The sequence below is a fragment of the Saimiri boliviensis genome, chromosome 14 (genome assembly GCF_048565385.1).
Source record: "Saimiri boliviensis isolate mSaiBol1 chromosome 14, mSaiBol1.pri, whole genome shotgun sequence".
Lineage (NCBI taxonomy): Eukaryota > Metazoa > Chordata > Mammalia > Primates > Cebidae > Saimiri > Saimiri boliviensis.
Window position 1 is genome coordinate 81034635 of NC_133462.1, and position 25644 is coordinate 81060278.

General features: G+C 42.7%; 1 long non-coding RNA gene across 3 annotated transcripts; it reads left to right on the forward strand.

Moving 5' to 3' along the window:
- The first annotated feature begins 4620 nt into the window (after positions 1 to 4620).
- On the forward strand, positions 4621 to 25177 carry LOC141581089 (uncharacterized). 3 transcript variants are annotated; one of them, XR_012513598.1, is made up of 5 exons: positions 4621 to 4872; positions 7943 to 8211; positions 12663 to 12893; positions 18637 to 19055; positions 23174 to 25177. It is a non-coding gene; the product is annotated as an uncharacterized LOC141581089 (long non-coding RNA). The 3 variants fall into 3 exon arrangements; XR_012513599.1 differs by having other exon boundaries at positions 7943 to 8067; XR_012513597.1 differs by having other exon boundaries at positions 7943 to 12893.
- The last annotated feature ends 467 nt before the right edge of the window (positions 25178 to 25644 follow it).

Here is a 25644-nt window from a genome sequence, read left to right on the forward strand (position 1 = left end):
GACACAGCACAAGAGTGCCGAGTGCAGTCTGTGGGTCTTCTCCTGACCCAGCTAAAAGCAGGAAAATTTCTTTCCACCTTGGGCCTGTCAGTCAAGACTAGGGCGGGGTCCTGATTTTGCCTTGTAAAAGCTACGTAGCTTTGGAAAAGACTACTTAAACTCTGTGGGCCTCATTCTTATTATTTCCAAAACTGGGGTAATAATGTCTGACCCACAGGATTGTTGGGAGGTTAATATGAGATAATGTGTGTGATATACTCAAAGCTATTTTGGTTTCAAAAAAATATGGCTCTCACTTTTAGGCAAAAATGAAGGATCTTGTGTAAGGATGTTACAGGATCTTATATAAACTAATTGAAGGAAGTTGTTGTGCCCCCTTACGTGGGGAAATAATATAAAATATCATTTAATTACTTTCAGGAGGTCCCAGAACCAGCAGCTTGCATGCTGCAAGGAAGTTTCTCTTCGTTTCTCGCCTCTCTTCTTGGAGGTTTTTGCCTTTTTCTGGAGACCAACTTCTTCCCTGAGTCAGAGACCAAAGCCGTGACAACTCCCAACTTTCATAACCCCTGTTTCACCAGCAGAGAGAACTGGCTCTGCTCCCAAAAACCTTAGGGAAGACATCTGACTGGCCCATCTGTGTTTATGTGACCAAGTCTTGCCCAACCACCTATGGCTAAGGAGATAGGGCTTGTAAAGAATGGCTGCTCCTACAGGAACCACATGGTGTGGTTGGAGGGGAACGATATCCCAGTAGATGATGGGTGGACAGATAATAGGTATTCCGCATCCAGGCTTTTTGTTGTTGTTTTGAGATGGAGACTCGCTCTGTCGTTTAGGCTGGAGTGTATTGGCGTGATCTCGGCTCACTTTAACCTCCGCCTCCCAGGTTCAAGCAATCCTCGTGCTTCAGCCTCCCAAGTAGCTGGGATGACAGGCATCTGCCTAATCCTGCCATGCCTGGCTAATTTTTGTATTTTTGGTAGAAACAGTGTTTCACCATGTTGGCCAGCCTGGTCTCAAACTCCTGACCTCAGGTGATCCACTCACTTCAGCCTCTCAAAGTGCCGGGATTACAGGCGTGAGCCACCATGCCTGGCCCCACCCAGGGCTTTGTAAATTATACAGGACACTTGCTGGCCAGGTGTGGTGGCTCATGCTTGCAATCTCAGTGCATTGGGAGGCTGTGTTAGGAGGACTGCTGAAAGTCAGGAGTTCGAGACCTGCCTGGGCAACATAGCAAGACCTGGGACATCTTGGCAATGGCTCCTAGACAAACATGCTCCTCGTAGAGTCTTAAGTGCCTGGTGTCAATCTCCATGTTGTGGTCCAATGGAAGATGTCCATTCCCTGCCCTTTGGGACTCCTCCCTTTAAGCAGTGGCTTTGTGTTTCCTGAGCTGTGCCTTCATACTAGTTTAATGGTAATACCCCTAGGAAAGAAATAGAAAGAAATCTATTTTTGGAAGATCAAAGTTTGAACTGACACATTAAACTAAACACTAAGCACAGAAGATATTTTTTTCTGTGCTTAAATGGGAAGAAAATTAACCTGTTGATAGACTATACCACTCTGCAGCCAGACTACTGAGAGTCCCAAGTCTGAGTTACTTAGCACTGGAAAATGGATGGTTTATAATCTGGTACTGCTGCTCCCATTCCCGGACCTTTGTCCAGCATGAAATAAAGGGTCTGTTGTGCAAGTGGAGAAAGGAGGTGATGGGGCCACCTGCCGCAGGGTGGGCCGTGTTGAGGAAAGACATCTTCTGACTTCAATTACGCTCCTTCCTCAGCACACTGCGGGGTTTGCATGTCTCCCCACTTTTAACTCTTCAGCTAACAAGGAGAAGTTCCTCTGTGCATCAAGCTTGTAAATTGACTTCTGCGTTGGGAGTCCCCCAAGCCTAGCGCTGGCCACACTGACCAGGCCGTTTAAACTTTTGCTGTGTTTCCCCTGGATTATGCTTGCCATTCCTTAGTGATACATTCTTCACAATTAAATAATTGACTGGAATCGGGCAGCAGGCAAGTCTTAGAATTTTGATTCCTTCTTCATCTGCATCTGATAGTCACTCTAGGTGTTATAACTGAGCAATTACTTCCAAAAGCCAAAATCAACTCAATTAAAATCCATAGTTATGCTTATCCAGTCCTCATTTATATTAAATCCTGTACGCAAACAGTGCATGTTGTGAAAACCCCATTAAGGAAGAACAACAACTGGACTTGAACTCAATTCTGACAATTCAGCTTCTGAAAGAATTTGTTGGAACTTGGCCACCCACAACATCGGTCAGTGTTTTTTTGTTTTGTTTTGTTTTTTTGAGACAGAGTCTTCATCTGTCACCAGGCTGGAGTGCAGTGGTGCGGTCTCGGCCCACTGCAACCTCTGCCTTCCAGATTCAACTGAACGTTCTGCCTTGGCCTCCCGGATAGCTGGGACAACAGGTGCACACCACTATGCCTGGCTAATTTTGCCATTTTTAGTAGAAGCAGGGTTTCACCATGTTGGCCAAGACGGTCTCGAATTCCTGACCTCAAATGATCCACCTGCTTCAGCCTCCCAAAGTGCTGGAATTACATGCGTGAGCCACTGCACCGGCCTGGTCAATGTTTTACAATGAGCAGTTCTGTCATTATGCCCATCCAATTCCTGCCTTTTCAGACAACAGGAAATGAGGTTAGTTACAAGAGGCCCCAACGTACAGTGACTTTGACACCTGTTCAATAGGAAGTGGACTGAAACGGGAATTGAAAATTTCAAGCACCTGTCTTCACCCAGCCACTGCCATCTCTGCAAAAAGCTGTCCACAGAAGATTATTTGGAGTTTCCCTGACTTTATGTGACCATTGATTTTAAAAAGAGACAGAGAGTGAGATAAGTACGTGAAGCCCAGAGAGAAGCAGGTAGCAACACCTTAGAGGAAGCAGCAGCCAGGGCTTGGCTAAGACAGGAGACAGCAGGAACATGGGGCAGGGTTAGAGGCATAGGAGCACGATGTGAAGCCACCGTGGCACCGGGAAAGGCCCTGCAGCATGAGAAAGGCTCTCTCTTAGCTCAGAGAGAGCTGGCCCTGTGCTGACAGCTCTAGTTCTGACTCTATTACAGGCCTAACTCTTGCTACCTACATCCTTCCAACAGAGTCACTTTTCTGCTTTGTGACTCAGTTTACCTCTCTGCAACTTGGCCTACTCATTGCTCTGGACCTTACCCTGAAGCTTCAAAGTTCTCCAGGTAGCAGGCATCCCAGACAACACCATCATTATGACTTTTCTGCATTTTCTGCTCAGTGGATGCCTTAAAGTTTATGTATTGATCTGAAAAGGAGTCATTGAGCTCACATCAAATTTAGAGCCATCTATGTTAAAATATAAATAGTAAGTGGGATTCAAGGCATTTGGCTTTAAAATTTAAATAGGTATTATAAAACTTAGGTCACGGTATTATAAAACCGAACCATGAGGATGGTTAGGAGAAGACACTATCTGCCAGGGCTTAGTCACATACGGGTGAGAAATTTCCTACACAATAAATGCAAGGACAGGATGTTTGAGGAACAGCCGGAAAGCCATATCCCCAATTCTCTTCCCATACTTGGCTCTTTGTGTGTCACGAGTGTGTTCCCATTCCCCCCATGTCAACCCCACTGCGCTAATGGCCAGGCTCTGTCTATGCCCCCAAAGCAGCCACCCTCAGCTCCTCTCACAGTGCCTGGAGGTGAGCATGCAGGCGGCAGAGCCTGCCCAGGAAGACATTCCTGAGCATGAGGTCCAGGCAGGCCGTGAAAGTGGACTCAGGGACATCTGAGCAAGGAATTCTGCAGAGTGGTGCTGGTGGGAGCTGACACAGGGTCCCCTAGGCAGTTCTCTTGGCCTTGAAGTCGCCTTCCCTGTGCAGAGGGCACAGTTGGAGAAGGCTCCAGAGACGCCCTCTGGAGTGTGTCAGGAGGTCACCCCTGCCCAGCCGGCTGTGGAGGACTAAGGGCAGTGTCCGTGCACTTAATAACATGGGAGCAAGGGGAATGGATGATGCATAATTCTTAGAAACTACGGGGCAGGGAGGACAGCCACTCTCGAAGAGAGTCTAACCTAGTGGTGCCGGAAGGACAGAGCAGAGCACATCCTGAAGCTCTGGAAGAAAAAAGGAGCATCCTTGCAAATAAACTGGGAGCGTCCAAGGGCTCAGGAGGGCAGTCCCAGAGCGGCAGCAAGGAGGTGGCAGACAGAAGGCCTAGGACTGGAAGGCAAGGCTGGAGCTTTGCAGGAAAACAGAGGGATGCGAGCCTGGGTCTCCAGATTTAAAACATGTGGCATTCGACTCTAGTCATGCTGGCTCCCTGGGGACACCATCCTTTGACACCTCCTCCTGCTGTCACAGATGTCCTTCCTACCTGCTGCCTGATAAAAGGCTCAGACAGCTCAGCTGTTCGTTTCCCTGGTGAGATAGGAACTGGTGAATGAGATTGAGGTCAGAGGCAAGACATCCCCTCAACACTGCCCATGCGCTTGGAGCAGGCGCGATGGCAGTCACCTTCTAGAGCAATGCAGACCTGTTATTTTGAGCAGAACACTTAGGGAGAAAGAGATAAGAGAAATCTCCTACCCGAGGTGTCATTTTCTCCCCACTTGTGCAGAGCATGAGGCTGGGGAGGCAGTGCAGCTGTGAACTTCAGCAAGGCCCCCGTGTAATAGGAAATGTGTTTGCTGCGCCTGGGAGGGGCAGACCCCAGGAGGACCATGGCAGCCCTTCCCGTTAAAGGCGAGCCCGGCATTGCCCCAGTGCAGGGACAGCGCAGTGTTTTCGCTCTGCTTTCTGTGTACTTTTGCAGCCACTGAGCGGCCAGAGAAAGAGCAAGCTGAACGGCCATCAGAGGTTTGTCTTTGGTTTCATCGTCGAGGGGAGCAGCCTGGAAACGCTCCAACCACTGGGTGGAGTGGGCTACTCCTCCGTGTTGGATGCCCTGCTTGTCTTCCATCCTGGCGGTATGGTCTTCCACTGATGGTAATGATTCATGAGATGCACTTTAGCATCTGACCAACCTCAGTTTGGATTCCAGCCCGGTCTTTTGGCCTCAATTTCTTCATCCTTAAATGCAAGAGCTTTAAGTGTGATTCTATGTGTAAATCTCTTAGGATAATCTCTGGGACATATTAAATGCTGGAAAATTGATGATGAGTATGATTGATTGGCCGGAGCTGGGGTTCTTTGGTTCAGTCATTCCTGGATGACCACAAGCAAAGGGGAAGAAATGAGGGGCTTCCCAAATCTCATCCACTGGAAATGTGCTGGCTGTAATTATTTGTTGACAGGAAAGTTTACTTTTCAAAGGAAAAAGTAATCCTTCCTTTCAAGTATAAATAAGATTCTGAGGGTATGATGGTGGATTTTAAAGTTTCTGCCTTGGAGAGTGGTTTCCAAGTATTTATTTCTAAATAACGAGTTAAAACTCTAATCAGTCAATGAGTTCTGAAAAGAGCTGGAGTCGGGGAGTGCTATATAGTCATTGCTTTAAAAAGCTTTCTTCTCTAAGTATTTTTGCCTTTAAGGCTTTGTGAAAGCCGCAAACCCTCTCCTCTCCCTTCCCCCCGTCCCGCCCCCCTTGCTAGCTTTGGAAATGTTACAGCTCAGCTCTGGGCTGCCCACCAATACCAAACACCCGCCACCTACCCTCTCAACACCCCCTATACCCTACAATAGAAGCGGAAGGTGATATTGGGTTTTCTGGCTACAAAGCCTTATGCGGGGCAGAAATAGAGGAATGCAAGAGTGAGATTAACCCACATTCAGCTTCACCACTAAGTATCAGGAAAAGGTTCCCTCCCCTTCTAGGTCTGTTACTCTTGACCTTTTTGTTTCCGTACAGGACAAAGACACCTGCAATTGGCGGTAGGGTGGAGAGGGCACTACAGAAAATTCCAGAATTCGGATAGTTTCACGTTTTGCTATTATTTCGAAACTGCTATCTCCCATTCAAATGTTGGGCCAATTGCTATTTTTGTAGCACTTAGCATGAAATGAGAATGATAAATTGTTTGGTGCCAGGGACATAAAATAAGGGGCAATGTAGGTAAAATACTGCTGCTGTGATTTATGGAGCTTCTTGATGCTTTTCTTCTCCTTCCTGTGGATATTCTTCCAATTCGATTGCCCTTATCTCCAAACTTGTTTCTCACTCCCAGCACTCAGGCTTCCCTTTTCCTTTTCAGGTTTGTTTTATAATAAATAATTTTCCCTCCAATGGCATGCGTTTAGCAAACCAATGGTGATTAATTTAGCCAAATTTCTCCAGCACCTTCTACGTATCCAGCACTATGAGGGAATCAAAGATGAGCAACCTTAGCAGTCCAGGGCCAGGCAGTCCGCCCAGGCGCAGGGGACACAGTCTGTGTATCTGACCTGGGATCCAGGTTGGAAGCTCCCTTACTCCTAACCGAAACAAGAGGGCGCAAACACAAAGCAGTGCTGAGTCAGCATGGAACCAGACTTCCCGAGAAGCCCTCAGGTGGCGGGGACAAATCATCCTGTCTTAGTAGGGGTTCCTCAGTTCAGCACCCTGCAAAGGGTACTGGGGATTAGGGAAGTGGCTTTGGAAACCAGGCTACCCAGGTATGAATCTCACCTCTGCCACATGCCAAGTGGGTGATCTAGGGTTTAATCTTACTTATCACCCTAAATTCCAGTTTTCTCCTCAATAAAACGGGAATGATAACAGTATTCCTCTCACAAAGTGATTGTAAAAATTATTGGAAATGCTATATGGAAAGTGCTTAATAAAATTGGCTGCATTATATATTATTATAAATAACAATGACAAGAATGTTGTTACAACAGTAAACATAACTGAAGCCCAATATATATTATTATAAATAACAATAACAAGAATGTTGTTACAACGGTAAAGATAACTGAAGCCCAATCCAGGATGAAGTCTGCAGTCCAGAATGCTTTCCAGGAGGAGAGGCTTTAGAAAGCTTTCAGTTAGCACAGACCTCAGCATTAGAGACAGTGGAGCAAGTGTCAGCCCAGGGAGAAACGGAAGCAAGGAGGCCGCTAGATTTGGGTAAGGAAGTTGGGTCATCTGGCTGATGGATGGGTGTGCAGATGTGGGTATTGTATTCCCAGAATGGTTGTGAGATTGGACCAGGCACTGAGCACATGACTAGAAGCCAGACACTTAAGCCAGTGGCCAAGGCAGAGAAGCTAACGAGCTGCTCACAGTGGTCTAGAGTAGGGAAGCCCAGCTGGCCACTCAGTGTTCAAAGGCACTGCCAAGAAGGATGAACAGAACGAGAGGCTCTGGCTGTTGTTCTGTGGTGCCCTGCGTGGGGCTCTTGTTCTGCGGTGCCCTGGGTGGGGCTCTTGGCCCAGGGTCAGGGAGAGGCTACATCTGCAGGTGTTGTGTGGCATCACGGTGGCTTGGGAAGAAGCAGCTGAGGCAAGCCAGGGCTTAGTCATAGTCAACAAACACATCCAGCAAAGACTCTGCTCTCAGGATGTATACATTCCATGGAGAAGACAGAAATGAAATAAAGTCGCCATTTGCAAGAAACCACCAGACTCTCTCCCTTGTGAAAATCCCTAGTGTTTTAAATTTGTGATCTGATAACATTAGGAAGGCTGTATAGCATTACGGTGATGAACCTGACCTCTAGATTCAGCTCATCTGGAATCAAAAACATCTCAGCCATTTAGCAGTCAAGTGACCTTGGGCAAGGTCCTTGGCCTCCCTGTACTTATATTGCTTTGTCTGTAAAATCTGGATGATAGCAGTAGCCACACTGTTTTTAAAAGGACTAGATATGAGAGTAAACTGCTTGGCACGCAGATTATTGAAACTAATTAAATAAAAGAGATCTGCTTCATCCCTTCAACGAATCATTAATTTTTTTCAATAAGTATTTACTGGAAAATATTTACTAGAGTATGCTTCTCATTGTTCCAGGGTCTAATAAACTCGTGGAAGGCAAAAGAGAAAAAGCTGGCATGGGGCATGTATGCCAATGGGAGAGACGCAAACATGTTACAATGACGGGGAATAGAAAGCTGTCTGAGTAAAAGCAAAGCCAGGTAAGGCAGTGGAGAGGGACCTGGCAACAGTCTCTGCAAAACAAAATGTAAGCAGGGACCAGAACGAAGTGAGCATCCAAGCCATGCTGATTGCTGGGGGAAAGCCGTCTAGGCGGAAGGAACAGCAAACACAGAAAACCCCAGGTGAGATGACGTGGCTTAGGAACAGTTAAGAGGCACTGAAGCCGTCTTCACAGGGTTAACAAGAATTCTGTACAAAAATAGAGTTATAATGAAGCATTAATCAGGCTGTACTTTAACCCATTTCCTTGGAAACAAAAGTCACAAAGCATTAGATATTGACAATTCAAATCCCCATTGTTCCTATGGATAAAATTCCTGACATTAGAATGAGAAGGTTTTTGTTTAATAATTGCTTAGGCAGATCCTGAAGTTCAGCAGAACAGCTGACAACTACCAGACTTTCACAGGAACTGAATCAGCACGAGAATGTAGTTTCTTCATCTCCTTTCCCCATGACTTCACCTCACACTCTTCAACCAATCAACAATCTTCATACTTTGGTCCACTCCAAAACTTATAAAATCCCTAAGCCCAAATTCCTGGAGGAGACAAATTTGAGGTTTCTTCTCATCTCCTCGTTTGGCAGCCCTACCATGAAATCTCTTTCTCTGCAGCAACCCAGTGTCTCAGTGTACTGACCTGCTGTTTGCACTGGGCGATGAACCTATTACCATTACGGCATGTGGGTCTGGAAGTGGGGAACAAGAGGGACAAATGAAGTCAAAGAGGTGGCTGGGCCATGTCTGTTTTCATTCTCAGGGCAGTGGGAAGCCACTGGAAGATTTGAACAGAGGGAATGCCATGAGCGAACTCTTTGAAGGATCACTTTGGCTTCTGTGTAGGAAATAAACCACTGGGAGCAAAAGTCAACCAGAGAAACCAGTTAGTCACTCACAGCAGCAGTCAAGACTTAAGAGGACTGTGGCTCAACCAGGCTGGTTGCAGTGGAGGTGGTGAGGCGTGGGTAAATTCAGAATATATTTAGAGTGAGGACTCAACAGGGAATGCTGATAGATAGTAGCAAAAAATAACCAGGGAAGCATGACTCTGTAATTCATTATGCAAACCAAGGTTTTTGGCAGTTAAAGGGGATGTTCAAAGACTGACAAGATAGGGGACGGTGGCTCACGCCTGTAATGCCAGCACTTTGGGAGGCCAAGGCAGGCAGATCACGAGATCAGAAGTTCAAGACCAGCCTGGACAACATAGTGAAACCCCGTCTCTACTACTCTACTAAAAATACAAAAAATTAGCCAGGCCCACATGGTGGCGAGTGCCTGTAATCCCAGCTACTTTGAAGGCTGAGGCAGGAGAATTGTTTGAATCGGGAGGCAGAGGTTGCAGTGCGCCAAGATCATGCCATTGCACTCCATCCCGGGTGACAGTGCGAGACTCCATCTCAGAAAAAAAAAAAAAACAACACAAAACTGATAGGGTAAGTTAGGATACACATTCACCTTAATCAGGGACTTTAAGTGTTGTTGTTTAACTGGGAATGGCAATTTCCTGAGATGAAGAACAGGGGAGGAAGAATAAGTTGCTGCGGCCAGGGGGTTGGGGAATCAAATAATATGTATAGAGTATGTAAAGTTTAAGATGCCTACTAGACACAGCTGAAGTGTTCCTCAGAAGTTCATGAAGAGATGGTGTCATACATTCGGCATTTACGGTTCTGACGGAAGTTTTATGTAAGTGGAGATGAGAAGAGCCCCAAGGACAGAGCTCAGGGGCCCTCCAACGTTCTGAGGTCAGGAAAGGGAGAGAAATCAAGAAAAATGATGCTGTGAAGAAGTAGGTAAGCACTCTACCAAGAAGTTAGAATGTTCCAGAAACCAAGTAAAAAAATATATCAGAAAAGAAAAAGACCCAAGAGTCAACTATAGGTTATGCATGTGTGAAGACTGTTGGTAACATTGGTCATCACTTCAGGGTGGGTGCAACAACCTCATAAAAGTGGGTTCAAAAGAGAATGAGAGATCAGTGAATATAAAGAATTTCTCCAGGGTGATTCAGTGGGGGCAATTGCTGGAAAGGAGCTCTTTTTAAAGATGGGAGAAAGGATACTGATTGTCTGCTGATGGGAATGAGACAGCAGGTGGGAGAGCTTTGCAGGAGAGAAAAAGAGTTGATCGCGTAAGCAAAGAATGGGCCAGAGGGGACAGGAACCAGTGCACATACTCAGGGTCTGGCTTCACAGGGGGCCAATGCAGCTGTCCACCAGGCAGGGTACATCATCCGAGAGAGCTAAATTGGTGGATGTGGCTGTAGAGTAGACATTTTCTTCAAATTGCATCTACTTTCTCAGTAAAATAGGAAGCAAGATTATTGGCTGAGAATAAAGGTGAGAACGAGGTGCTAGAGGTTGGAGGAGAGAACAGAGGGTCCCGGGAGTGAGGAAGTGAATTGACTAGGAGCTGGGTCTCTCCACAGTCCTGAGGGACCCATCTTAATGTCTGGTCATAAACTTGAGTTGATCCCAGTTTATCCAGTTACTCTTTCACTCCGGCCATAGTCAATCGCTCAGATGCAAATTCAGTATACCTGACTTTAACTAGTTTTTTCAAGGATTCTACAATAGAAAGACACACTGTTGAGGGTGTATGTACAGGAATGATTAAAGGGGTGGACTGTAAGCTGAGAAAAAAGGAAAGTGAAAAAATGATGGGGATTTAAGGCAGCAGGGGTACTGATTAGTGGTCCTAGTGGACAAAGAATTGTTAGACTCAGGCCATGAGCAGGAGTGACCTGGAAAGATAGGAGGTGGCAGTCAGAAAGCAGAGTGTTTGAAATGAGTATTTTGAAGTTTCTGTGGTTAAGGGCAGAGGAATGGGTAGCTGGGATGGGATGGAGGACAAGGTCACTGGCAAGGATGAGGATGTCAGATGAAGTGTGTATGTGGCTTTGAAATTGCCAAAAATGATGACAGTGAGTCAGCACTCAAACTTTTGATGAATGAGGCAAAGAGTCTATAAATGATGACAACTGGGCGTGGGGGAGCTGGAATGTTTTATGGAGGAGAGAGAATCAATGCCAATAAATAGCAAAGACACCCCCCCACACACACACACACCCAACAATGGCCAGGTATAGTGGAAAGGCTGTGGAGAACAGCCAACTTGAGCCACGTAGGGGAAGCAGGGGCCCCAGGAAGGGCCAGGTCTGTTTCACCATGGGAGAATGAAAGCACCATCCAGCAGGAGCTGATGCTAAGGGAGGAGGTGCTGGTGGTGACTGTGATCTCCAGAGCACAGGATTTGGGTGTCAGAAGCCTGGGAGCTTGAGTTAGATTGGAGAATCAACCTAGCCACACGGGGACGGTGGTCCTGAGAAGCCATGGCCAGAGAAGCTAGGGCTTCCTGTGGAAACTGCAGCCGCTTTAAAATCTGAGAGGCAGGTTGGGATTCCCACTGTGATCCTTAGGAGTGGGTGGGTCACCTGCTCTAGCTTTATCCTCCTTCTTGGCATAGGTCACTTAGCAAAGGAGAGGAGAGATTTGAGGGCAGCAGAGCCACAGAAAGGAAGGAAAGCTCAGTGTCCTTATCAGGAGAAGGAGCAGCCATGTAAACCTCCCTCTTTGAGGAATGGTGCCCTCTCATCAAGACAATGGGAGCTCTACCGGTCAAGCAGCGACTTGCTGAGGGGCAGGGATGCAAAAGTCCAGAGAGGGGTCAAGCTGGGCTAGGTCAAGGAAGAGCCAAAGATTCCATGGGTGCCTGCCTAGGGAACACCTAGACCGCTGTGCATCTCAATAGGAAGGAGTCCCGACAGGCTTTGTCATGACCCCAGGAACTGGGGTGCTGCCTGTCTCCCACAGATGTTTTTACATGTGTAAAGGAGCAGAGCTGGCAACGGCTTTCCTGTGACATCAGTGCCGCTGCTTCTGTCTCCACGTTGAAAACAGCAATGAATTAAGAACCAAAGATTAATGTTGTTGGCCTGGTGTATTATATACTCAACTTCCATGGAAACCTAGCAAGTAGTAAATCAGCCAAAAACCATATTTAGTAATGCCTAGTAAAACCCAATTTACTCACCTGCCAACCATGGAAAAGTTGATTGCTTTGTCAGAGAAACCCCATTCATTGTAGACTCTTGGAACTGCCCTAGACCTAAGCATCACGTTTCCCTTTTTTGGAAAGAGATGATGCATTCAAAATGAGCCATAAAATAGCCTAGGAGCAACATGCCTGCTGTTAATAATAGTGCTAGATTACTTTATTTGTCATATACTCCAAATCTGTCTACCTTGGTAGCTGGCATTGTCCCTGAATTTTTAACAAGCACCCTTATAAGGCAGAGAGAAAAGGCAAATAACCATGGACTTGCAAAGGAAGACAAAAAGAGCAATGCCTTTCCTTCCTGATTGTTTAAAACAAGTCATTTGGCTTCAGCCTTTAGGGAAGATATTAGCTTTCTGAATCACATCTTACCATTTGGTAATTGTACTGTTCGGTTTCCTGGGGATCTTTCTGCTTCATGACCTCTGGCTTGCTGATTGGATTGATCAGAAGGAAATGATGGGAAGCTTTCCTTCCCATCTCACTTATTGTGGCTCTCTATTGTCTGCCTAGCATTTTCTCCAACTTTGCCCTCCTTCATCAACAAGCTACTTGTTCCTGAGAAAATTCCCAGTGCCCTCCAGCTGCCTCCTGGATGCAAGTGCACTTCAGTATAAAAAGTCTGAACCGGGAGAGCTGATCGCCAGAGAGGAGGCAAAGGATGCTGTTTGCTGGATAATTTCATGCCTGTTCGCCTTCCTCTTATTTCTTTTTCTTTGATCTATAAGCATCAATTGTTCCAAGGTGGGTAAAATGCTTTCTGCTTTTGATTGGATTTAAGTTATACACCTGGTATAACTTAAAAGTACTCATATCTCTTCGGTGACAAAGAACTTGAAAGTCTGCACAGAAAAGAATTTAGGATTCAGGACTGCAATGGAACACAAGCAATTTGGGCTCTCCTTCTAACTCCACGACTAACATCTTAAAATCTGTATCTTTCCCTCGGGCTGTGAATTTATGTCAATACTGGGCTCAAGCTCATGTCTGCAAATAAGCAATCATTCATAATCAATCCACTGAATAGAGCTATACGTGCTTGATTGTAGTGAACTAGAATACTCTCCCTGGCTCAACTATGTCTCTTTGGAATTTTCTCACATTCATAAACAAGAGGTTGTGAATTATATAAGCCTCACTATTAATAGTAGGAGCCAAGCTTCACTCATTCTTTGCAGGAAGTACTAGAGTGCAATATTTCTCAATTTATCCTGGGTGGATATATCCCCAGGGATCAGAATGTTTACAAATGGATTTTTAAAAAATTTTTTAATACTATAAAAATATATGTATAATCTGAGATTATCAGCTCAGATTATATGGTTTCTGTGTTTTCATTTGGTTTACAGTTTACATACTAGCACAACATACAGATTTCTTTAACTCTAAACCAGGTGATACCAGATTATGTATTTTTGAATGCATGTACTCATTTTATCTTCACAGCAACCCTGCAAGGTAGATTCTATTAGCATATGCATTTTATAGATTAGGAAGCAGGCACAGAGACATCAAGTGTCATGCTTCATTTTACAAAGCAGAAACATGCTGGAGTCAGAACTCAACCAGGCAGTCTTGCTTCAGAGTTGGTAATGCTTAACTACTTTGCTATTTTGCTCCTCCAACCAGTAGCACTTCACTTCTAATGTGGTAGTTCACAAACTGGGCTCCAAGGAATCTAGGAGATTTGTGGAGCATGCTCAAGAATTATGGAAGGTTATTTTCCTCAAAATAAATCTGTACATTTCTTACATTTTCAAAAGCATAAGCTTTGGAATAATATCACTTGGGGTCAAATCCAAAGAAGGTACCTATTAGTTATGTGATGTAAGGGATGTTTCTTTTCTGCCTCTGTTATAATGGGATATTGGTCTCCCTTGTGGGGTTATTGTCAGAGTGTGATGAGGCAACACATGTTCACTACTTGGCATACCATATTCAGCGAGGTTGCTCCCTCATCCTTTTCACTTCCCCATTCCCCATCTTCCTCTTGTCAGGTGGGTACAAGCTGTGTGCTAACCAAAGTACCTAAGCTGGGAGAATTTCAAGGAGAAGCACAATCATTAGGTTCACTAATTACTGCTCTCTGTCTGCCAGGTGGACCATTTACATAGAAGGGAGAGGATTTAGTATTTGGATTGGATCATTCAGAAGAGATGATTGTTTATAGACAGCTGCAGAGATGTACTGAGAATAAAGACAGGAGAAAGATTTTATATTCTTCTGGCAGACAAAAGACAATGATTCTAATTTCGATTCTGCCTCAAACTTGTGCTGTGTTCTGGGATGAGTCTGAGCTTCTGTTTTTATGCTGAAAATTAAGCAATTTTAGTAGACCAACAGTTAAAAGATTTTTTTAGACATAGAACCATTTCATCAATAAAACATATACCCGAAAAAGCAGATTAGTTTCAGGAAGCATTACAACTTTGACCAATTCACAGTGACTCTCTGGGGCCTAACGTGGAGAAAGATTTTATAATGAGAGAAATCTGTGATTGATTAGCAATGTCTGCCAGGGTTACAAAAAGCAGACAGGCCTCCCGGTGAAGACCATCTTGTCCAGAAGACAAATATGATAAGCAGTAAAAGAGGAATATTTCAGGCTCAACCAGGAGAGATGCCTAAGCCTGGTTTACTCTCTTCAGCAAACCATCCTACTATAGAAAATTCCTCCCAGCTTTTCCTAGTCTCTATGTTTCTAAATCTTAGAGGTAATATCCTTTTAAAAAACTATCCAATAGCTAAGGCTATGAGAAGAAATTGATATATAATTACTAAAATTGTTCCAATCAAACTCAGAAGATAAAGCAAGAATGATATTTTTATATTGTCATTAGACCTGGCCACTACAATAATATTTTTGCCTAAAGCCTCATTTTAATTAAGAGACAAGAAATAAATTAGGCTTCCAGGAAACAGGGGTTAGTACTAGCTCATCATGTTTGGCTGTGAGATGTTTAGTCTTCTCTTGGAGACACCTGCTTCATGTAATTTACTGCCTTGTGGGATGTTTTAATAACCTTTTTCTAAAGGATGAATAATGTCCCACTGTATTGCTCAGGAGAAAAAAAGGCCACAGCTGGGTGAGATGCTTAGCAACTTTTACTGTGTTGAAGAGATTTGCCAAACTCAGCAATCTGAGGCGGTAGAAATTCATCACTGCATTCATCAGGTGCCTCAGTAGCACACAGCATGGGGAATCTGCTCCAGCAGGTAAAGAAACAACACTCATTAAAGTCCTAGGAAGAGATCTGCCTTAATGCCCACCAAGCTTCCAACACTTGGCACTCTCAGAACTCAGTACCAACCTTGCCCTGCATACAAAATGTTTGTTTAAGGGAACTAGAAAAAGATGAAAGGGACGTGACACTTCACAGCTATACTCATAACTGCAAATCTTATTTTAAGAGAACTTGAGAGAAACAAAAGCCCATGACTGAAGGACATTTAACAACGTAAGTGAATAGTTTATACGTATACCTGAAACTTCATTTTAGAGAATGACACCTCCTTCATTAAGTTATTTTAAATGTTTATCCTTAAAAAGTAGCTTCAAACCCATCAAACCACTTATCTGAGCTTTGCTGGACTGGACAAATTTAATAACCTTATGAAAGTATTTGGGACCTTAAGTCGTTATTTTTTAAAAAAGAGAGAAAGATTCTAACATTGGTGGTGTTCTTCTTCCTGAAAATTCAATATGTTGGGCAAGTCACTTCAACAAAACTAGGATTTTAGTATTTATCTATTAATCGAAATGCAGACAATGGCAAATAAAAATGAGTTGAGGCCAGGTGCAGTGGTTCATACTTGTAATCTGAGCACTTTGGGAGGCCAAGGTAGGAGGATCTCTTGAGGCCAGGAGTTTGAGACCAGACTGGGCAACATAGTGAGACCTCTGTCTCTACAAAAATAATAATTTTAAAAAATGGCTGGACATGATGTGCATGCCTGTAGTCCTAGCTACTCAAGAGGCTGAGGTGAGAGGATCACTTGAGCCCAGGAGCTTGAGGGTACAGTGAGCTGTGATCGCACCACTGCACCTCAGCCTTGGCAACAAAACAAGAGCCTGGCTCAAAAAAAAAGAGAGAGAGAGAGAAAGAGAGTCAAAATATTTAAGTCAGTGTTTTTAAATATTTAGGTTATAAGAGTATAAGCAAAAGGTCCATAAGTACTTTGTGAAGACTAAAAATAGGCCTGCCTCATTCCTCCATAACACGTAAATCCTGTTGTGGTTAAGCAGGTATGAAAGTCATCAGGGAACCCATGCTTCTATGTGAGCATCTCCACAACCGATGTGTTTGAACTCTTTCTTCCAATTCATACATCTCATTTACTCAATCAGCATGCAAAAAAAAAAATAACTCAGCGCCATCAGCCACGTGCAAGTCAAAACCACAATAAAATGCTATTTGACACTCACTAAGATGGCTACAATAAGAAAAGACAATAACAAATGCTGACCAGGATGTGACAAAATCGCAACCCTCGTACAGTACTGGTAGGATTGTAAAATGGTGCAGCTGCTGTGAAAACCAGCCTGGCAGTTCCTCAAAATGAGGTTAAACACAGAGTTACCATATAACCTAGAAATTCCACTGATAGGCTTATACATCCAAGAGAAGTAAAAATACATGTCCACATGTACATGAATGCTCTTAGCAGCATTATTCATAATAGGCAAAAACTGGGAATAGCCTAAATGTTCATCAACTGAGGTATGGATAAATTAGAATATAATATACCCATACAATGGTATATATGACAATAAAAATAAATGACATTAAAAAAATTAAAAAGAGAGTATCTATAGCAAAGAAGCCAGTCATAAAGAACCATATAGTATATAATTCCATTTTTATGACAGGAACAGAATAGAAAATCTGTAAAGAAAAGTAGAATAGTTATTGCCTAGAACTCATGAGCCTGGGGGAAATGGCGAATGAGTATGAGAGCTATTGGGTACAGGGTTTCTTTTGGGGGTGATGAAATGTCCTAAAATTGATTATGTTGATGGTTGCACAAGTCTGTGAATATAATACAAACCATTGAATTATACCCTTTAGATGGAAGGATTGTATGACATGTGAATTATATCTCGACAAAACTGTTATAAAAGAATAACAAGGAAAAACCCAACAATATTCATAGCCCAGATTAGCCAAATAGGACAATGAATCCATGGATCAAAAGAGAGAAAAGAAACATATTAATTCAGTATGTGGTAAAATTTGCATTTCCAATCATCAGCAGAAAAGTCATGAAAAAAATTATTTCACTGATTAGTTTAAAACGCTGTGACAGAAAAGTTGGCTATTGATCTGGAAAGAAGAATAAAGTTAGTTACTACGCTCACAGTACACATAAAAATAAATTCCAAATTGGCCTAAGATGTAAATGGGCAAAATAAGTTTTATAAAAATAATAAAAATAACCAAATAATCTTATAACTTTGGTGTGTAGAAGGTCTTTCTAAACAAGAAGACCTAAATGTTCTAAAGGAAGTGGTAGACAATTGTGTTTACTTGAAAATCGAAACAATTTATGACAAAAATGATATGAAGTTGAAAAATGAGAAATATATAAGAAATATGTATTATGTATATTATAACAGAAAAAATTCTTAATGCACAAAATACAGGAGTTCTTACAAGTCCCAAAGTAAAAAAATAATCAATTTTATTATTGATCGTGCATATGCTTTTTTTTTCTTTTTTTTTGTGTGTGTGCATATGCTTTTTAAGGGAAAAAGATATGAACAAGCAGTTAACAGATAAAGAAATTCATATGGCCAATAAACACTTGAAAATATACTCATGGAAATCCAGTATAAACAACATAATTCCTTTTTTATCTACGTGGTCAGCAAAAATTAAAAAGATTGTAAACATCTAATGTTGGTGGGAAAAGACATTCACTCTCATACTATGTTGGTAGAAGATAAATAGGTATGTGCCTTTGGGATTAGAATTTGGCACTGTCTATGTCATTTCATATTCATATGATCTTTGCAGTTCCAACTCAGGAAATCAACCTTAAAAAATACCTGCACAGGTGCACAAAAATTTAAGTAAAGATTATTTATGGAAGCACTGTTTGTAAGAGTAAGAAACCGGAAAAAACTTAGGAAGTCCGTTACCACCTGAAGGGCAGTACATTCCTACCGTTCAATAACATGCAATTGTTAAAATACTATACGCTGACATAGAAAGCCCTCTGAGATCTATTCTTAAGGAATAAAAAACAAGTCTCAAAATAAGAAACATAGAAAGATCCCATTTATGTAAGACTTATATGTAAATATAGATGATGATCTACAGATACCCTTACTATGGGGCATGTGATGAAAGAAGGAAGGGGCCTTTACTCTACAGCTGTTTAACTTTTTTCAACGAGTAGGTTTCTATGTATGATTTTACAAATCTTAATTGATGCTTAAAATGATAACAGATATAGTTTAGATTAATTCTAAGTTCCTTTCCAGCTCTCCACATCGATGGCTCTGTAAGCGTCTGTAGCTACCGTCTCCATCTGCTTTCATCACTGCACAGGCAGACAGCAAGACCCGGGGAGACAGTGGACTTTCAGACTTGAAGTCGCATCCGATCTGCTAAAATGCACGCGTGCTTAGCTCTCTTTCTTTAATCAATGACATGATAATATCACACTGAGCTTACCTTGGTGTCAAAAGCAAAACATGGATTTGATGGTATGAATCGGGAGACGGCGACAATGTGGTGCTTTAAGGCCGAAGCGGGTGCTGACTTAGACTCTCCTTAGCTAGACTGACTGCAAAACTGAATACACACAGGGACCTGCAAAGAGGAAAACGGGGCAGAGGAATGCAGGGTGCTCTGTGGTTTCCCCACCTGTCCTTTGACCCTTTGCTGTTTAGGAGAACAGGTGAGTTAGCGGAGAACACAGGGTGGCCGTCAGAGTGTTTGCCGTATCTCGGGAAACGCACTCTGGTGCATAAACTGTGCTGTTATTTAAATTTATGGCTAAGCATGGCAGGATATCTGATTCCAGTTTGGGCTGGAGCTATGGCATCACCAGAAATTTCAGTAACGCTCAGAAAAACTGGGCCCAAAATGTTCACAATCTTGGTTAGGAAACGTTGGTGTAAAACAAGAGAAAACCTCTCAAGCTATAATTTCCCACACTTTCCAGTAAATAAAAAAATATATATCATTTATATATAAGTAATACATATTATTTTAATGTCTTATATATGTATACATTACTTATATATTTTTCTATTATATATATTTTGTATTATATAATATATTATGTAATTATATTTTGTATTATATATTTGTATTATATAATTATATATATAACAATAATAGAATATAATTATAGCAACACAGAGAATAAAACTGGAACATGAAAGTTAGGAATTGGGACTTTCCCCTTTCCCTTCCCTCTCCTCCTCTTCCTCTTTCTTCTCTCTCTTTCTGTCTCTTTGTCTTTCTCTCTCCATCTCTCTCACATGCACATACCCCTCTTGCTACTTCTCAGAGACCAAGTGTTATTTTCTTCACTTTCTCATGTTCACTTCTTCCTGCCTTCTGCCTGTCCATCAATCCATCCATCTCTCTCTGTCTGTGTCTCTTTCTCTCTCAGCTGGTTTCCTTCTCATGTTCACTTCTTCCTGCCTTCTGTCTGTCCATCCATCCATCTCTCTCTCTCTGTGTCACTCAGCTGGCTTCCTTTGCTTTCAAAAGTCTAAAATGGCCTTGACTTCAAATAGGCACCCTTATCTGACAACCTCATCTTTCGACATCCAAATTCTAAACTAGAAAGACACATGTCCGAGATCCAAGATGGCTGATCACTAGCAGCTCGGGATTGTAGCTCCCAGTGAAAGCACAAAGAACGAGAGGACGCCATACCTTCACATGAATTCTTGTTGCTCACGCACCAGGAGATTCCCAGCGGAGGAGCCCCACGGGTCGCCAGTGCGACTCTTGTGACCGGCGAGGCGGTTTTGCCGGCGCCTCGGAGCGTCGGTTCTTGGTGCAGAGTCAGAAAAGCACCATCAATCTTAACTCCGCTGATTTAGTCAGTGCAGTGGGTTGCTCAGATTTCGGCACCGAGAATCAATAAGTCGGATGTCCACTCAGAAAACCAATTACAAAGACGGTAAATACAAAGACCACAGATGGATAAATTTATAACGAAGGGAAGAAAACAGCCAAAAAAGGCTGTGAATACCCAAGATCAGAACGCCTCTCCCTCAACGGGGGATCACAGTTCCTCATCAGCAACAGAACAAGGCTTGATGGAGAACGAGTGTGTTCCAATTACAGAAGCAGGCTTCAAAATGTGGATAATGAGAAACTTCTGTGAATTAAAAGAACTTGTTTTAAACCAATCCAAAGAAACTAAGAACTTTGAAAAAAGATTTGACGAAATGTTAAAAAGAATACACAATTTAGAGAGGAATATAAATGAATTGATGAAGCTGAAAAACACAATACGAGAACTTCGTGAAATATGCACAAGTTTTAACAGCCGAATTGATCAAGCAGAAGAAAGGATATCAGAGGTCGAAGACCAACTCAATGAAATAAAACAAGAAGACAAGATTAGAGAAAAAAGGATAAAAAGGAACGAGCAAAGTCTCCAAGAAATATGGGACTATGTGAAAAGACCTAATCTACGCTTGATAGGTGTACCTGAAAGTGAGGAAGAGAATGAATCCAAGCTGGAAAATATGCTTCAGGACATTATTCAGGAAAGTTTTCCCAACCTAGTAAGGCAGGATAATATTCAACTCCAGGTAATACAGAGAACACCACAGAGATAGTCCTCAAGAAGAGCAACTCCAAGGCACATAATCGTCAGATTCACCAGGGTTGAAATGAAGGAGAAAATACTAAGGGCAGCCAGAGAGAAAGGTCCGGTTACCCACAAAGGGAAGCCTATCAGACTTACCGCAGATCTCTCAGCAGAAACCCTACAAGCCAGAAGAGAGTGGGGACCAATATTCAACATCCTTAAAGAAAAGAACTTTCAACCCAGAATTTCACATCCAGCCAAACTAAGCTTCACAAGTGAAGGAAAAATAAAGTTTTTTGTGAATAAGCAAGCACTCAGAGATTTCATCACCACCAGGCCTGCTTTACAAGAGATTCTGAAAGAACCACTACACATAGAAAGGAACAAACAGTATCAGCCTTTCTAAAAAAATACCAAAAAGAGCATCAATATAATGAAGAATTTACATCAATGGGCAAAATAGCCAGCTAATATTAACTGGCAGTATTAAACTCACATATATTATTATTGATTCTAAATGTAAATTGACTAAATCCCCCATCCAAAGACAGACAGGCAATTTGAATAAAAAACTAAAACTGATCAGTATGCTGCATCCAGAGCCATCTCACATTCAAGGATACACAAAGATTTAAAACAAGAGATGGAGAAGGATTTACCAACCAAACAGAGAGCTAAAATAAATAAATAAAAAGCAGAAGTTAAAATTAAGCAACAAAGATCAAAAGAAGCAAAGAAGGACATTATATAATGATAAAAGGATCAATGCAACAACAAGAAGAGCTAAAGATCCTAAATATATACGCATCCAATGCAGGAATACGTAGATCAGTACCACATCATATCAACTTACAAGTTTAAACGAAATGTTCGTTGGCTCCTTGTTTGTTATTCTCTTCCCTCATTTTCTTTTATATCTCCATTATTAAGGACAATTATAGGCATACCCATATTTAGATTGCATTCTAGCCCAGGCAATAAAGCAATACCCCCATTCTCTCTCCCTCTTCCTCTTTCTCTTTCTTCCTCTTCTTTATTCTTTTTCTTATAAAAAAATAAAAATAATAAAAGAAAAAAAAAGAAAAATGCTGAAAAAAAATAAAATATAATAAAGTTTAATTGCCAATACTAGGAGTTGGGGACGTTAAGAAGTGATTAGTTCATGGGAGTTCCACCCTCATGAATGGATTAATGCTGTTATTGTGGAAAGGGGTTAGTTATAAAAGTGAGTTCTTGTATTAGCTGGGCATGGTGGCGCGTGCCTGTAATCCCAGCTACTCAGGAGGCTGAGGCAGGAGAATTGCCTGAACCCAGGAGGCGGAGGTTGCGGTGAGCCGAGATTGCACCATTGCACTCCAGCCTGGGTAACAAGAGCAAAACTCCGTCTCAAAAAAAAAAGTGAGTTCTTGTGCATGTATTGCTTTTACTCTTCCACTTGTCTACTATTGAATGACCCTTGCCAGATGCCCTTTTTTTCTTTTATAAATTACCCATTCTGTGGTATTCTGTATAGCAGCAAAAACAGACTAAGACAGCGTCCATTCTCCTTTTTCTCCTTCTCCTATCACTAGATGTTAAGTGCCATGAGAGCAGGGGCATTTATATTCTTACTGCCAAACTGATAGTATAGTAAGTACTTGTTGTGTATTGGATGCTGGATGCTGACTTGTTAGAGATGATCTAGAAAGTCCAGATGGTCTCTAACTTTAAAATTTCCAACTTTATGATGGTTTTATTGTAATATAATTCCATCATAAATCGAGGCACATCACTGGTGATGTTATGTTTTATCATTTGGTTTAAGGTAGTGTCGGGCAAGCTTCTCCACTAGAAAGTTACCATTTTCTTTTTCCAAACACTGTGGAGGGGAGAATATTCCCTTTCCATACTCCCCTAGAGGGGAGAATTTTTACATGTGTTATTTGAAATTCTGTATGGAAGATTTGCCCTTTTTCCCCCATGTATTCAGTCATTTATTTACATCATATAAACTGCATATGTTTATTTTGTACTTTGGGATATAATTCAGTAATTTATTATTTATTTAGGTTGGTGCAAAAGTAAGTGCAGTTTTTGCCATTACTTTTGGCAAAAATCACAATTGCTTTTGCACCAACCTAATACTTTGTTGCTTAAGTTGTTCTCATTTTCACCTTTTGGGAGCTCTTTCAGGTTGGACCCAGCTCCTACTCCTATGTTCTTTGACATGTTATTTATTTTATTTTATTTTTTTAAAGGAACACTTCTTCACTTTCAAAAAAAAAGAAAAAAAAAAAAAAGAAAGAAAGACACATGTCCAGTGGTCTCAGACCAGCCTAGGAGTTGGTTTCCTAGTTCTGATGGTCGCTCCTCATCTGAACAGCAAGAAAACCAGAAGACAGCAGCAAGAGCTGCAGGCGGCTGAGCACAGATTCCAGGGGAAGGAGATGACAGTGGGAGGAATGGCCAGCATTCCAAAAGGGCTGGATTGCACAGAGGGGCAGCATCGCAAGAGTGGGAAGGGCAGTGGAACAATGTGGCCTCCTCCGCAAGAGTCGCACCTGTTATTCAGCCTCTGCTTCAGTGTTCCAGAGACAAGGCTTCCTGCTGCGGTGAATCAGTGCTGGACTACCCTAAGCAGATGATGGTTCTTCCTGGTGTTGGTTCTGAACCCTGCCCCTCCTTGTCCACCAGCCTTTCATTCTAGGAGACACAGCTGTCAACTCTGGGAAGACTCTGTAGGGGGCATATTTCTGAAAATTCTATTTCCACAGATAGTGTGAAATCAGCAAAGGAAAATGCTGCTTCTGTCTAGAGAGCTCTTACAGTCTGTATTCTTACTCTGTGAGTCACTGGGTTGACTGCTGATTTCGTTGTTGAACTGCAATTCCTTAACTTGTACATTCATTTATTCAATAAAGATTTGTTTCATGTTTATAATACAGTAAGTACGACATTCAACACTGGACCTTCAGTGTGACCAAGAGGCACACTGTTTCTGTCCTCAGGGCCCTTGTGGCTTAATGGGATCTTATTAAAATAGTCACACATGTGATTCTCACTGTGATGAAAGTGCTATGAGAAAATACAGGGAGCTGTGTGGTTGTAGGAGACCAGCCTGGCCTGGGTGAGGAGGAATGCCTCTTCTTAGGAAGTGACACAGAAGCTGGAGGACAGGAGCACGAGGGATCAGTCCAAGTGGGCAGTGAGGCGACATTGCCAGGACAAGGAGCATCTGCAAGTCCGGGATGCAGGAGGACGTCCGACCCAGCTGAGTAACAAAGAGGATGTCAGCCTGGCTGGGGGTTTAGTGAGCAGCGGGGGTTGCAGAGGGCGAGGAGGCTCTGACACAGTCACAGCCTCAGAGCATGACCTGAAGAACAAAGAAAAGACGTTTAAAAATTTAAAGCAGGCCAGTGACATGATGACGTTTTTATTATAAGATTACCGTGCTGGGAGCGGTGGCTCCCACCTGTAATTCCAGCACTTTGGGAGGCCAAGGCGGAAGGATCGCTTGAGCCTAAGAGTTCAAGACTAGCCTGGGCAACATGGAGAACCCCTGCCTCTACCAAACAATACACACAAAAATAATTAGCCAGGTATGGTGGTCCACGCCTGTAACCCCGCCTACTCAGGGAGGCTGAGGCAAGAGAATCGCTTGAATCTGGGAGGCGGAGGTTGCAGTCAGCTAAGATAGTGCCACTTCACTCCAGCCTGGGCAAGAAAGTGAGCTCCTGTCTTAAAAAAATAAAAATAAAATCAATTACTGTATCTGCTCTATAAAGAGTAGGTCAAAGGAAAGGAAGAGCGAATGGGACGAAACCAGGTAGAAAGTACTGCCAAACTCCCAAAGCCAGACAGCGGCGATTTGGATTGGAGTGGGGAAGTCAGGCAGCAGATTTAGAAAGAAACTGACACATTTTAAGCATATTTCAGGCAGAATTAGAGGACTCCACAATTACACGGAAGGGCCTGTGAGAGGTGATTCTTTGCAAGACATATTTATTGAGACGGAGAGCCCTAAGACTGGAGAAGAGTATTGAGTCCAGTGTGAGATCCAGTACGTAAGCTACTCAGAGACACCCAAATGGGGACGTCACGACTCCACATGGGGAAAATGCTGAAGGCTAACGTCTGGGGCACAGTTACATCTTACTTGATGACAGGAATATATTCTGAGAGATGTGTATTAGGTGATTTTGTCACTGTGTGAGCATCATAGAGTGTTCTTGTACACGCCTACATGGTATAGCCTGCAATTCACCTGGGCTCTAAGGTGCAGCCTGTTGCTCTGAGGCTACACGCCTTTGCAGCACGTGACTGTACTGGATACTGTAGCCAGCTGTAACACAATGGTAGGTGTTTATGCATCTAAACGTTGGTAAGGTACAGTAAAAATACAGTATTGCAGTCTTATAGAACTGCCATTGTTTATGTGGTGCGTCACTGACCGCAACGTTATGTGATACGTAACTGTCATTCTAACTGGACTCCTCAGGGTAGCCATTATCTAATTGCTCAGGAGCAAGCTGTCTTCTATCAAGACTTTCATAGTGAGAATAGTTTTTTTGCCCTTTTGTAACCAGGCAAATGTGATAATCAAAACACAAACAATTGTTTTGTGAATAAAGCATCTTGCATAAATATGTTTATCTTTGGTGTTTATTGAAATGGAGACAGTGTCACAACTCAGCCATCATTTTTCACCCTGACACGACAATGTGATTAT